This window comes from Cyanistes caeruleus, chromosome 8 (genome assembly GCF_971803275.1).
Source record: "Cyanistes caeruleus chromosome 8, bCyaCae1.hap1.1, whole genome shotgun sequence".
In the NCBI taxonomy this organism is placed as follows: domain Eukaryota; kingdom Metazoa; phylum Chordata; class Aves; order Passeriformes; family Paridae; genus Cyanistes; species Cyanistes caeruleus.
Window position 1 is genome coordinate 19,108,188 of NC_141708.1, and position 14,788 is coordinate 19,122,975.

The window sequence follows — 14,788 nt, forward strand, 5'->3', positions numbered from 1 at the left end:
CAGAGCCAGGGTTACCCTTAATAAGAGTCTCTCTCACCGCTGCCTGATTGCCTGTTGCCAGCTTCCGGGGGCTCCAGCCCGGCTCCACATCCTTCTGACGGCGAGGGGAGCTCTGTACCAGCCTGGCAGCTGCCAAACTAGCAAGAGGAAGGGAAAAGAAATGACCCTCTCCCCTGGCAAAGCAGCAGGAGCAGCTGCCAGTGCTAACTGCCTCTGCCCATGCCAACTTTGACCTGGGAGAGTTACGGCTTATGCTGGCACGAAAATAGCTCAGGATGCAATTGCACACGTGAGCACCAGCCATGTCTGGGCTTGTGTCCCTTGCACCTCCAAACCTGGCAGCAAATTTCACAGCCCCTTAATCCATGTTAAAAACAAGGCTCTCGCTCTCCTCATTCAAGCCAGCATCCCCATGCCAGAGTGGGCATGATGGCCAGGGAGTGTGATTGACACTGAGTTTCAAGACAGAGGTCTTGAGGAGGAACACCCTCTGCAATACCCTACAAACCTGTAGTGCCAGCAGCTGGTTTTCAGACAGTGCATTAAGGGCTGATGCAGCCTGACGGGGTCTGGGTCAGGACCTGCTCAAACATCCCTGCCAGCCTCAGAAGGGAAGCAAGAGACACACACTTGGGAACCAATGTGTCGAGCAGTCTGTGAGAGCACCGAGAGGGATCTGAAGTAGAGCTTCAAAGAGTTTGCAGGCTCACCAGCCAAGATGTGCCCGGGTGTGGAAGGGATGCAGTAGAGAGCACAGGATTGACAGGGCTGGGAATACAACCTGCGTCTTCTGCGTTAAGGGGCCTGTCACCGGGCCGCGGGGGAGTGCTGCTTTGCAGGGGGAAGCACAACACCTGCTCAAAAGACACAAATATTCAAAGTAAAGACCAATCCCTTGACATTGCACAAAGATGCCTCCTGCATGCTCCCAAGAAATCTGGGGTGTGCACAATGGTCCTGCGTATTCCATTCACCCTTTTAAGTCCATCCACCAAACCCAGACATTTCATCTTCTTTCCTCACAACAGGAATGGAACCCAGGCCTGAGCCATTAGCCACTATAAATGTGCATAATCTCAAAAAGGTGTTTACTTCAACTGTCTGAAGTTTGGCAGTACAATTTGCTGGGCACCCTTGAGAATCTGGGTTCAGGAGGCTCATAATAAATTCTGCTGTGGAGCAAGTATTGGGTACTTGGGATGCAGCACGGCAATGCTCTTCAACTGATATGGGACACTGTGTAGGGCATTAGAAATGTTCATACTGCAGCTTCCTTTTAGATTGTCCAAAGGCCTGTAAAATACATTTCATGTCTCTCATTCAGTAGGTAATAATTTTGATTATTAGACCTGACTTCATGTGATCGTGTTGGGATCTGAAAGGTGGGTGCACTGATTTTATCCTGGGTATGGACTTCTAGAGCTTCAGAGGGCTTATGAGAGTACAAAAATCAGTTGCAAATGGCAGCTACCTGGAATTTTATACCAATCACCGTATCCTTCTTGCTGCAAATGGTGGGTGCCTTTTCTTCTGAAACATTCTGAAAAACCCTCTGACAGTCAGCTCAGAGAGAGATTTAGTTCTAATTTTGTTTGGATGCTATTAGACAATGTTTACAGACACCAAAAGAAGCATCCTTTTCCTCCTTGAACAAGAGAGTTTAACCAAAAAGGTAGCTGTGGGTCCCTGTTCCCCCTTCAGCCAGTCTCTTGACTTGCAAAAAAATATTTCAGCAGAACCAAAACCCGGTTATAGCTAGGTATGGAAACTTCTTGTGACTAGAAGGCTGCAATTCATCCTGTTCTGGTACACACATGACTTTATTTCATCACTACAGTCTTCAGGTGCCCACAAAACTTATCAGTCAGTTTCCCTCCATGAAATCACATGAACTTCCTGGAGAAAAGTACAGAATGAAAAGAGCCAAAAAGATGTTGAGAGATGGAATCTGCTCACTAGGCAAGTGTTGAAGATGGTCTAAGGCCCATGTTAGCACAATGGATGCCCTACTCCTGTCACAGCCCCTAGGGTACCCTGGTGGTGTTTGATTCCAAGTCCTGTCATACCAGGCCGAGCAGGGGGCCGGGGTGATGGACCTGTATCACCAGCAGCTCTGTATGTATGGCACAGAGGCTTTCATTTATGGCTGCAGTTCTTCATGTAACTTGCAGGTCTTCTTGTAATCACAAATGTGTTTTTACCGTGGAATCTCTGCCATCAGAGCTGGCATTTCAGGCACTGCTCCTACCATCACTCTCACTCCCTCCCAGTGCTGTCCCAGCAGATGTACAGGGTGTGCTGCCAGTTGGACACAGCCCACATCCAGCTCACATACTATTTTAAAAATCTTGCCTCAATGAGACCTTCCTGCGAAGATGCTGTACAAGCCACTTTTCCTGCCCACCAAGCATGCCTGGGCCCGTGTGGAACCCACCACAGCCTGGGATAGACACTTTTTGGCTTTCCCTGCTCCTTCCACTTTGCCTGGCTCCCACTGGGAGCTGGCTCAGTGGTCATGCTGTGACTCGGTGCAGAGCAGGAGGCAGCAGAGTCATGGCACCAATGCCACTTGGCAGGGTGTCCTGATGCCACTGTGTCCCCATGAGAGCCCAGGGCAGCCCTTGGAGATTCGAGGGCTCCTCTGCAAAGGAGACCTGAGCCCTTTAAGGAAGAGAGAGGAGCAGAAATCAATTGTCTGCTCGCCTTCCTCCCCAGGCCCCCCTCTCCCCCTCCTCCATCACCACCACCACCGCACACGCACCCTATTCACCCTGCTGGAAGGTGACATTTGCTATTAACCTTATATTGGGCCATTTTGTAAATCAATGTCACTTACATTTAATAACAAGTGTAATCAAAGGAATTATGCAAATTTAATTTGATGCTTCTTGAATTATGCAAATCTGCACCACATATAATGGCTTCTGACATGTGCCCAGTTGGAGAACGTTCCATTACCTCCTCTCTTATTACCCCTATTATTATTTTTATTTTTTTATCCCGTGGTGGGGGGAGGGGAGAAGGGAGGGAGCAGCAGTTAGGCTTAGAGGCAGGGGGGACAAGCAAGTGCAGGGAAAAGAGAAGGGAAAGAAGAGGGGTGGTGGAGAAAAGTGCTCCTTTGCCTGCATTTTGAGTAGAAAAGCCTCCTGAAGGCATTTCTGTTATTGTTATTGCAGAGCAAGGAGAGCGGGATGGGGGGAGCGGAATGGGGATGGGTGGAATCATTTCCCATGAATGGCTTTGCAGGCAATAATACTATAAGCCTCTGAGTCTAAATTACTGCCCTTCCAGTCCTATCTTCAGCACAATATTACTCTCCTTGGCCTCTTCTTCCTGAATTGCCAGGCAAGCTGGGGGAGGGTGAGGAAAGAGGGGAGCAGGACCCACAGAGTGGAAAATGCAGAACGAATGGGTGAAAAGATGTTTTAGGTTTTTTGTTCCATGGCCATCCCAGGTGCCCCTACATTCTTATTCCTTCTGTCAGAGCACCAGGAATAACTGTTCTTTTCCCCTTTGCTTTCCCACCAATTGTTTCCTTGCATGTGACCCCGAGGTCAGGAAAAACAGACACAGTATGAATGTGCCTCAGTTTGTAACATCTTCATGGTAACCTGGGGTATCTTCAGCCAGTGACAGCCCAAGTTTCTCCTTCTGCAAGGACTTCAGTGGCTGTAGCCAGTGACTGTAGAAGTCAGTTTGGACCAGCCTATTTCTTCTGCTTGTCAGAGATGGCAAGAGTATTTGGTGATCACTGGATGGACTTGAAAGACAGTGCCATGATGGTAGTCCAACATATGATACTGGACAACATTTTCCTCTACTATTCCCCACAGCAACTGATGAGGGACTCTTGCCACGATAATTTGTGCAGTGTGACCTTGATTAAGGCCACTCCCATGTCTGTGTCTTGGTCCTCACAGTCATGTAAAGCAGATAAAGAAATAGATCTGTATTTTGGAAGGAGGAGGAGAAGGAGAAGAAAATACATTTGTAAAAGTCTGTGCACTCCTCTAAAGTGAATCGATACACGCTACGAGGGCACAGTACCAGTATGGTACCATCCTTTCTATAAAGCAAAGAGTCACAAATATCCAAAGTCTTCTTAAACTTTGAGAATTGAAAGGTAGGGAGTATTTCTATATTTTCCAATTTATACTTGCCATATTTACTTCCAAAACTCTTCCAGAAACACTGTGATTTTTTTCTTGTTTCTCCAAATATTTCTCCTATTATTACAAAACCCTACAGGCCCTGCAGTTTTTTGTCCAATGGAAGCTAATTTCCAGAAACATACTCTGCATTTATATTTTAAGCACAATAAATTGAGAAGATGTCCAGATTGATTTTTTTCTTACCTACAAATACTTTAAATTCTTTTAAAAGCTAAATAAAAGGGATTTTTTTCTTAAATTGAAAGATTTTTCATCTGCTATCAAAAATATTGAAGAAGTATTGGTGAGAGAAAACTGTCCTTGCTCTGCCCATACTGAATATCATTTGAAGTTCACTGTAGAAAATGTCATGTTTTGGCCAGTTCTTAATAGTGTGATTTTCACCAATGATGGGGTGAAATGGGTGTGCTCACCCCGCTTCAAAGCTAACACTGCTGGCTTTAGAAAATAAGTATATAACACTCAGGGGATGCTGCTGACATTGCTTTTCAAGCCCTGAAGGTATTTGACAGCTTGACCAGCAGCTCTCCAGTGCCATCAGCACTCTGCCACTCCTAATTCTCTGTAGAGCCCAGGTGGGAAACAAGGGTGGATCTCAAGAATTGCAGCTGTGGGTAGAAATCCTGCTGGGAGGTCTCAGTCTCTCAGTCCAGCATCTTCTCCAAGCCTTGTTCAGGGAGCCCAGCCCTGCGCTCTCCAGGCCCCAGGGATGTGCTCTGTGAAGGGAGCATGTCAGCAGGAATGTCAATAATAGTGCCTGACACTTACTCACCTCTTCCTGAGGTTGGTGATTCACTGCCCAGAGACAGTGTCTGTCATTAGAGGCTGAAGAAAGGAACAAAGCTCATTTCAGAGTCAGATAACCAAAACCCTCTGAAGTCCTCCTCAGCCCAACATTCTTTGACTGCACAGTGGATGTTTGCCTTGCCTTGCCTTGCCTTGCCTTGCCTTGCCTTGCCTTGCCCTGCCCTCCCAGCAGATGACCCTCATGTCTCTCATGGACATGGGGATGGCCAGGACCCAAGACCATTTCCTGGTTCCAGGTGCTGCACAAGCAGCTCAGCAAGAGGGTGCCCATGGCGAAGGGCTGATGTGGGTGCCCACCCCACATAGCCCTTGGCCTCAAAGGTCCTTCAGGGGCAGGTTAATGTGCATGGAGCTAAACTTGTCCCTAGTGATAAACCTGCTGAGGTCAACAGACTAGCCAAACAGCCTGGAGGGTCCCATCCCTGAATTCAAGAAGTGTGTGGCAGATGGAAGCACCTCTCCTACAGACAGAGCTCAGCTCTTTCATAGCTGGTGTTTCTGGGCTTATCTCTCCACAGAGATTCTCAGGATGATGTCTCTGAATGACTCCAGTCGTGGATATTCCAGGATGAAGACCCTATGTTGGAGTTTGTTTGGAATAGCTGTCAGGAACAGCTAGAAAATGTCCTGCAGTCTACACTACAGGTAGCAGCAGCAGTCACAGAGCTAAGGCATGTTGTAATGTGGGCTCACTGCTCTCTGTGTTCCTCAACTCCAGCCCCAGCTGGAGGATGCTGAATACAACAGAAATGCCAGAGTGAAAGTGAAAGCCCACTTTCACTCTAAGGTTTTCCTTAGGGAACCTGTTCCATGGAGCTTAGGTCCTGATGCTGCAAGTTGACTCAGAAATAGGCAATGCAGAGTTCCTGAGCCTAGGCTGAAAGACCTTCGCGCTATTGCTGGGACAGGGAATTTGCCTGCCTCAAGCCCTGAAGGGAGCATGCTGGGCTTCCCCAGGGTAAACAAATAGAGTGGGGAAGTCATAATTGACACAAGGGCTCTAAAAGGGACAGCTCCCAGCGGGAGGCCATGCTGCTTGAAGTTTCCTTGCTCTCCCCTTCCCTGGAAATCACAGGTCACTGCTTGCAGCCGCCTCTTTCCCAATAAAACTGTAACCAGTGAAGAGCCATAAAAACACTGAAGCACAGAAAGGCTGGGAATCTGATCTGGTGAGAAAGGACACACTGACAAAATGAGCATGAAACATTGTGGGAAGCAGTTCAGAGGCTGGGACAGTGCAAGATAAGAGCTCCTGGAGGAAGACAGTGATGGCTTCAGAAGCAGCAGAGACGGGGTTGAAGAAAGCGGTGACACGGTGCTGTGACAACTACCAGCAATGTGAAGGGGAGTTTCCCAGGAAGATCTTTTCCATTAAAACAAACTTTAAAGTGAGAGCTGAAGAAGAAACAAAATTATGGACAGTCCTACTTCTGGCCAGAGTCCCAGCTGTTGCACTACTGCCTATTCTTGGCCAGGGCATACAGCAGTAAACAGGTGTCCTACCTGCTCCATGGTTCTGTTTCACCACCTGTAGGGAGAAGACAGGACAGACACCCCACAGGCTGGAACAGACCCCATCAGCAGTGGCTCTTCTGCAGTGTGACTCTGTTGACATCAGGGAAAAACCTCTTGCTTAGCAAATAAACAAGGTATACTGTTGGTGATGTAAGGAGGGAAGATATACCAATTTACCTTTGCCCTTGCAATGACAGGGGACTGGAAGTTTCACTGGGATGGCACCAGAATTTCTCCTTCATTTTAGGGCAGATGAAAGGAAGATAGCAGTTTAATATACAATTAAAAGTCACATAAGAAACTGAACAGCCAGATCAGTTGATTTTTTACATAGAAATAATCATGTGTTTTGTTATTATGTTCTTAGAGGTTTTTAGGCTCTGTATTTCATCATTTAATTACTGAAAAGAGCTCCAGGGGTTAAATGTTTGGAAAAAACCTATTTTGAGGACAGGTGTTGCCTTCCTATAGGCATGACTGGGATTTGCATGGACAGTCTGCCAATGCCCCTTTAAGCTGGCAGGCGTCTGATGAAATGCAGAAGCAGAAACCTGGGGACCAGAGGGAGACAGTGTCTTCTGGAGCTCCTTCTTCCCAGCACCTTCAAAGTTTTGCCAGCAGACCCTGCTGGCATGAAACCCCACAGACTGCTTTCCACAGTGAGCTGGGGAAAGCCCTGACACGTGTTAACGACAGCAAGAATTTCTATCATCTGTAGAATGGGGAAAAACAGCGAGGCCCCATGGAGAACTCTCTCTCTCTCTCCACTTGTTGTTACCCCAGGCCTCTGGCAGAAGTCAGCATCACCTTCCTCTGGCTTCCTCTTTACAGCCCATTGTTGCCTTGTTTGAGCAGTGGCCCCACATCTTTGTTACCTGCATCTGGCCCCTGGGATGCTGAAGAGTTCCAGGGCATCAGTCTGTTCCCAGAAATGTCACAGAGTCACCCGAGTGCTGCTTTCAGCTTAGCCAGAGCCAAATCACACTGGTGTGATCCTGTCAGCATCAGTGGAGCCTCACAGAGGGTGAGTCCTGCTTGCTCAGCCTCTCTCCAGCACCTGATTCCTCATGCAAAGAACATGAAGATTTTTTTTTCTTCATCTCCCTCTTTCATTTTTTTTTCATTTCATTTTTCTTCATCTCCCTGTCCAGTTTTCATTCCTTCCATTCCTTATTCCTGAACACATGGGTGCAGCTTTTCTTGTAGAAATCCCATGGAGTTATTCTTGCTACATCCCAGGGCAGTTCAGTAGATGGGGATCCTCCAATTTCTCACCTTACACCCTTTCCAAGAAGCTATCTCATGGCACTGCAAGGAAGAAGGATTATTTGATCTTTATTAATTTATTGAAGGGAAGGAAGAGGATGGAAATTGTAATGAAAGGGACAACCAGCAAGATGGCAAGGAAGGGAGGTTAAAAATGAAATCATCATCTAATTGGCCTGCAGTGAATTATTCACATGTATAATCTTTTAAAAAAAAAAAATTCAGCACAAGGCAATGCAAGTAAATGCTGTTCATGTTTAAAAGTCATTTCCATAAGTAAGTGCAATTTCTCTACTGTTTGCCCCTGTTTAATGAAGTGAAATCTTGTTTGCATTCCTCCCAATTTCCCAACGAAAGGCGCCCAAGCGTTTGCACCAAAATTACTTGGCCCAAATTAAAACCCTCCAACACTTCAAAAAAAAAAAAGAGGAAAGGGGGGAAAAATCAGACTTATTTTTAAAATGCCTTAAGTGCATCCCAGCATCCTAATTTATTTTTAGACACTGGTTATTAAGAGTAGTAGTAAGTTTCCCCTTCTTTCTCGCTCTCTCTCTTATTTAAATGAACTTAATGGCAATAGATGCAAATGTCTGGAAGAGGAAAATAGTTAACATTTATTTATTCTTACTGTTGTCTCTTCCCTGGCTGGTGTCATTAGAACAGTTCGTTGCATCCCATTCGCTCCCATTAGCTCTGCTATCAGAGCCACCCAGCACGACTCCAGCACGGCTCGAAGTGCTTTCTGCGGCCCACATAGGGACTACATCATCATCTCCGAGGCACTGGCTTAATGACAAGAAAAAAAATCGGAATATATTGCACAGCGTTCTGGGGAAACAACAACAAAAACCGCTGCTGCCGTCGCAGCCACCCAATGCCACGTTCCCTTGACCCGGGGCGTGCGTCCTGCCTCAGCCGGCCAGGGGACAGACAGACGGACCGGCTGTGGTGCCAGGGCAGGCATCCCTCCGCAATTCACTGATCCGGGCAATGTGCAGAGAAATACGCCAACAGGGACCCGGAGTGCTTGGAAACACGCTCGGGAGGACCCAGCGAGACTGGAATGGGTTCAAACAGCTGCTCGTCGCCAGCAGAATCATCACCCCCCCAAAGCAGGGCTGCCAGCCGGCTGACTCCTGGCTCCCTGGTGTGGGCAGGAGCTGCCAGCCAAGGCTGGTGGTGGGATGGAGGGTTTGCAGCCCCTTGCTGAATGAGCCCTGCATTCCTCCAGTGCCCCTGCTGCTCCTTTTAGGAGCATTTCCTAAAGCAAACCAGGTGTGAGCAACCACGTATCTGAGGGTGGCGAGGCTGGAGTTGACAGCTGTCACCCTGCACACCCTGTCCCAGCTGTTGGCACTGCTGCAGAGAGAGACAAGAGATTTTGTCCTAATCCTTCCCTGGGGAGCAGGGCCAGCACTGGCAGCTGACAGCCCAGAGAGGCTGGTGCCTCAGTGTCCGGGAGAAATGGCCAAAAGCCACCCTCCCCCTGAGCAATGGTGTTCTTTCTGACCCTCTGAATGTGGAGGTGGGCCTGGTCCACACCAGAGGGACAAAATCCCTTTTCAAGCAAGAGGAACACAACAGCTCGCTCACCCAGAGCACCAGCAGGTTTTGAGGTCTTGTGAGCCCTTCACCCCTCAGGTGACACACAGGTGAGGGTGGTGGCAAGTGTCAGAGAGGGAGACCAGGGCTCGCTGACAGCTTCGGCTGACAAAGCAGCATTTGGGAGGAAGGACATCAGCATCTGCAGCGCCGACAGTGAAAGAGAGGCGGAGGCTGCTGCAGGCGGGGATGGAGCCCTGAGAAGGGCCCTCCCCCTCCCTAAAGTTGACATTGTCTCCCGTGATAACTTTTCTGCTGAGGTAGGAGACACTTTACTGCAGAGTTGCACACAGCAAGTAGCTGCCCTCCCCCCCCGCCCCTTCCCATCCTCTCCCCCTCTCTCCCTCTCCAGCATCATTTACATCCTTAATTAGCTGTAATTCTGCAGTGCTCATTAGGGAAGGACTGGAAAATATCAAGGAGCCCACAAGCAGGGGGCTTCAGGGGAGAGGGAGGAAGAGGGGTGTGCATCAGCCTGAGAGGGATACCCAAGGCTGGATTGTGGAGTCAGAACCCAGGAGCTACTTGCTTAATTCAGGTGGGATGATCACACTAGTGCAGTTTGGGAACACTGATCCAGTGATGGGGTTAAAGAGGCCACACTGTCCCACCTAGAAAGGAAGAAGACCTATCCAGAGAGGACAACAGCATCCCACCAAGAGGACATGCTCTTACTTCCTTGCTTGCAGGTGATACCTCTCTGCTGCGTTACTCAGTGTCCCACACTTCTAAAGCAAACAGACAGGAAGGTGCAGGAAGAGGGCAATATTCCACTCCAATGCAGACAGCTAAACTAACCTGTCCTTTCCTGCAGCCTCATCAGGAATTAACCAGCAAGGAGAGCTAAAGAACTTCTGACAGATGGGTGGCTGCACTGCAAACTTTCAGTTAGAGGAAGAAAGACACAAAAATGATCCAGAAGAAAATCTGAATGAGTTGTTAACTGTTTCTTAAAGGAGTATTCTCTTGAAGGAGGAGGTAAGCATTTTGAATTTTACTTCAATGACCAAAAATCATTAAAAAAAATCCAAAACCAAACCAAACAAACAAAGACACCACCCCAAAAAACAAAAACGACAACAAAAAAACAAACCCTAAACAACCCCCAAAAAACAAGCACACCAAGAAACTAGGGCTCAAAACTATTGCTATTCCAGGTTATTGAACAAAATGTGTCCTTCATCCCCAAATAGGAAAACATTGGGAAGTTTTATTACTGCTCCAGATATTTGATATAATAACTTTGGGGAGCAGCAGCAGACCAAGGCAGTTCTAATCTGGAATCCCTTTTGCTGAGGAGTATATTCACAAAGTCCTCCCTCTTCACAGTCTCAAGAGACTTTCCCAAGACCATTAGGGAGGTACCATTGTCTCCTTTAGCTGGAGAACAGCTAAAGTAAGAGAATGAGGCAAGGACATAAAGGAAATCTGTGGCAGAGGCAGGCAGTGACCCCAGATTTCCTACTAGTTCCCTCTGAACCATTAGTTACAAGCCATCCCTCCTTGTGGTCCAGCATTTGTATGACCTCTTGCACTTGCAATTCTGGGCACAAAACTCACTGGGTTTTAATTCACTGTTGAGCTGTATCTTTGCTCAAGGTTAGATCATAGAGTACTTTGGTTGGGAGGGATCTTAAAGATCATCCAGTTCCAACCCCCTTGCCATGGGCAGTGACACCTTCCACTAGTCCAGGTTGCTCAATGCCCCATCCACCCTGGCCTTGAATACTTCCAGGGATGGGGCATCCACAACCTGTACCAGTGTCTCACCATCCTCACAGTAAGAATTTTTTCTTGCTATATAATCCAAACCTGACCTCTTTTGGTATAAATCCATACCCCCTTGTCCTACTGTGACATGCTCTTGTAAAAAGTAAAGTCTGTCTCCAGTTTACCTGTAGGTGCCTTTAGGAACTGGAAGATGCTATAGAGATATGCATGTAAAAGTTTATCTGGGAACAAGTGAAGTTGACGAGGATGGTCTTTGGAAGTCTATCCTCCTACTTTTCACTTGCTAGCAGTAATGTGAAAAAAATAAAGTAATATGATTTTTACAGTCATAACACTTTCTGTTGGAAGGACCAGTCACACCAACATTTCTAAGTTCCTGCACAGGTAGTTCATTCCTATTTAAATTACAGCCTGGCAGCAGAAGTGTCTTCTTCAATTCCACTACAAAGGAGTTACTTAAAATTTCCTTGGGTGTAAATAAATGCAGACATAAACAAGTTACCTTGCTTTGGCAGAATAATCAATGGCACAAATATGATATCATCATATTACATATTTAATATTACTGCTAACAAGAGGGTAACAACAATAATACTAGTTCTAATTCATATTAATAAAAATGTTAACAACATTCTTACTCCTATGCAAAATCTCATTTTATGTGAAATCTTAATTTTCCTTGATTTGAAGAGAGGAGGTAGGATCTTTTTCTAGGTAATTCTAAAAACATATTCCTAAACACTCTTTGCATTTTCCCAGAACAGCTTATTTACATCATTCAAGCAAAGAGAAATATGGCCCATCTTTCTGTATTAACATTTGGCTTTTCCTGTAGTATTTGGTACATAGATTTCTAAGACCTTCACAAAGCACATAAAACTTCCAGCTCCACTCTACTTGGGTTTCAAAGCAGCAGTGGGCCAGAGTCTCCCTGGATCTCATTACAGTGCTCTAAAGAGCATCATCTTGTCTGCACTTCAAAAGGGACCCTTTAGTCAAAGTTTTCCGTGACAAATTGGCAATTACAAACCTTCAGAAGAAGAATTTATCCATTACCACTCTAATATTTGGGAATAAACAAGATAAGGAAAATAAAATGCTAGATCCACATGCCTATTAGAGATATTCAGCTGGAATAAGGAAAGAGGCCTCTCCTTTTCCTGGCTGTGGAAGACAGTTGGCTTAAACCTCTGTGTGGCCTTGCTGAGCCCACATGACATGGGCAACCAGTAGGATTCTGCAAAGGATAAACACCTGCTCCCAGACATCCACAGAGGAGTGTGGCAATGGAAAGAGCCGCTTGAATTTCTTAAGCAGCTCACAACTGCAAAGGACAGCTCCTGGGCAATAGCTTACACTTGCATGAAGCTGCCTGCACTCTCCTGCTCACAGCAGTCTGTGATTTCCGTAAAAATGGCTCAGAAGTGTCTTTTGTAAATTCCCCATTTGTGAGTACTTTGATACCTAGAGTACCAATGAATGGTGTTGTTCCCACAACCTACTTACCATCATTGCATTTTCCTCTTCTGTACTTCATCCTTCCACTAGAAAGCCTCGAGGAGCAGCAGGCACCTGCCTTCTGCCTTGCAGCAGTAGTCAGGAAACCTGACTTTAGACAAGAGTCTGGAATGAAGGGATGCTAAGCAAATGCCTAGAGAAACAGGTATGAATTACAGATAGGATATTCAAATATGAGCTGCATTTCCCACAGTTTGGTGTCAGGTCTGGCTGTACAGAGGATGAACACAAAGCATAAAGTTGTGTTTCATATGACCGTCAGAACTGGAAGCAAATCTGCACCAGGGATGGATTGCTTTGTATGAGTAAATGGAAATGAAAAAAGAGGAACATGCACAGAGGCATGGTGTGTGTGGATAGGCACATGGAAGTTAAATTACCCATGTGTATGTTTATGTGCATTTTCATGTGTGTTGGGGTGTGCCTGACTCTGCACATAACCATGGGCACGTGCCAGGAGGGGAAGGGCTTCTCCCCCAGCTGCACACCAGCTAAGTGTGGGTAAGAGTTTGTGGATGGCTACTCAAGAGCTTGAGGCATCAGCTGTAAGGGCTTATTTCCAGAGCAGAGTATTCTCCCCCACTAATGAAACCATTTCTACAAACCTCCCTCAGGTGCCACATAGCAAATGTAACACCAAGGAAACATCAGGGAAGATTTCTGGTCACTCAGACTGTGGTAACTTGAGGAGAAAGCCTAGTCTGTGAAAAAAAACCGCTCGTGTAATTTGCAGAGATATTTGGCTGACTGAACAGCCTCGCACTTTGCAAGTATTCTTTCAGTTTGCAGCAGCATTTTCTCCCTGATTCTTTCACAGAGTCTTGGAAGAGACACAGATTTGTTCCACTCTAGCTTTCTTGGCATTATTGCATCTGGTGACTCCTGCCAGGAGAAGCTGAGAGGAGCAGCTCTGAACTGGCCCACCCTGCATCCCCACACTGCTGCACACCAGGCTGCCTGCAGGGCTGTCACACTCAGGGTCCTTCCAGCTTTCAGCGACCCAGCTTTCCCCTCCATACCCCTGTCTCAGTTCTGCAGCTAGCTCAAAGCCTACCCTGCCCTTCACCCTCCTGACAGGACTTGGCTTACTCTCTTTGGCTCAGGTCCAGACAGAGTTTTTGAGCATCTCCTCCAGAAACAGGTCCTCTCTCTCATCAGTCAGAGCCAAGCTTAACAGTGCCTCCTGCTGAACCTGCTGGTGTGGCCAGCACCTCACTCCATGGGCATCCTGGGCTTTCCCACAGGGACTCAGGCAGTGAGAGGGAGGGAGATTGATAGCAACAAAAATCAGCAGATGAAGAGTAAACTCACACCACATAAATTCTTAAATGATTTTTATAAGGACACAGCATTGTAACAACTTGCCAAGAACAACACCGAAATTCTTTCAAGGTTTCCCATTTGTTTGTAAAGTGAATATTAAAAGTGCAGGCAGCAGTCTCCTGGTGTTCCCCTGGGAACTGTTAGTGTCCGTAGTAACGAGGTCATTCCTTTTTTATTAGGAGAAGGTTTTCTGTAAAGTTAAATGTGCTGACAGCCTCTTGCCTTTGATGTTGGGTTTCACCTCAGTCCCTCCTGCAGATATTGCTGCTCCTCCCTCGCAAAGACACGTCCCTGACAAACAATCTCCCCTCTGTCTTCCCTACTTGTTTGTTTAGATGCATGATAGGCAGCTCTGTTAAAGGGCAGCACATGAAGGCGGCTGGTGTTTCAGTGGACAGGAGATGTGAGAGATTTGGTTGCTGTAATTAAGTCAGTCTTCATTCCCCCAAACTGCCAGCTCTCAGTACCCTTCATTTTATTGACCAGACAGATAATTACACTGACAGCAGTCACAAACCCCCAGTTACAGTCACACTAAAATTGCCATGGTGCCACATTGAGAAAAGTATGGAACCTACAGAACCCTTGCCACAAAGCCCAGCCTGCAAGAGGAGGCAGGGAGGAGCACCCCAGCACCGTGCCTGCTCCGCCAGGACTCTCCTTGTTCTCCAGCTACAGGCTTTTCCCCTGGCACAGGGGAAGGCCCTCCCACAGGAGGACAAGAATCTGCTGCTGCCATGTCTTAGTTGTCACAGCTCCTGCTCAAGCACCTTCCATGTCCAGTGACCTGGGCATCCCTGTGGAATGTTCTCCAAGCAACCGTGCACTGTGCCTACCTGACCACGGCCAGCAAC

The 14,788-nt window shown here is 47.0% G+C and overlaps 1 long non-coding RNA gene across 1 annotated transcript; it reads right to left on the minus strand.

The window, feature by feature from the left end:
- Positions 1-3,055: 3,055 nt before the first annotated feature.
- LOC147651906 (uncharacterized) lies at positions 3,056-8,979 on the minus strand. Its single transcript, XR_015289753.1, has 3 exons — positions 8,701-8,979; positions 8,389-8,546; positions 3,056-7,802 (listed from the first exon to the last, which is right to left on the minus strand). It is a non-coding gene; the product is annotated as an uncharacterized LOC147651906 (long non-coding RNA).
- Between the last annotated feature and the right edge of the window lie 5,809 nt (positions 8,980-14,788).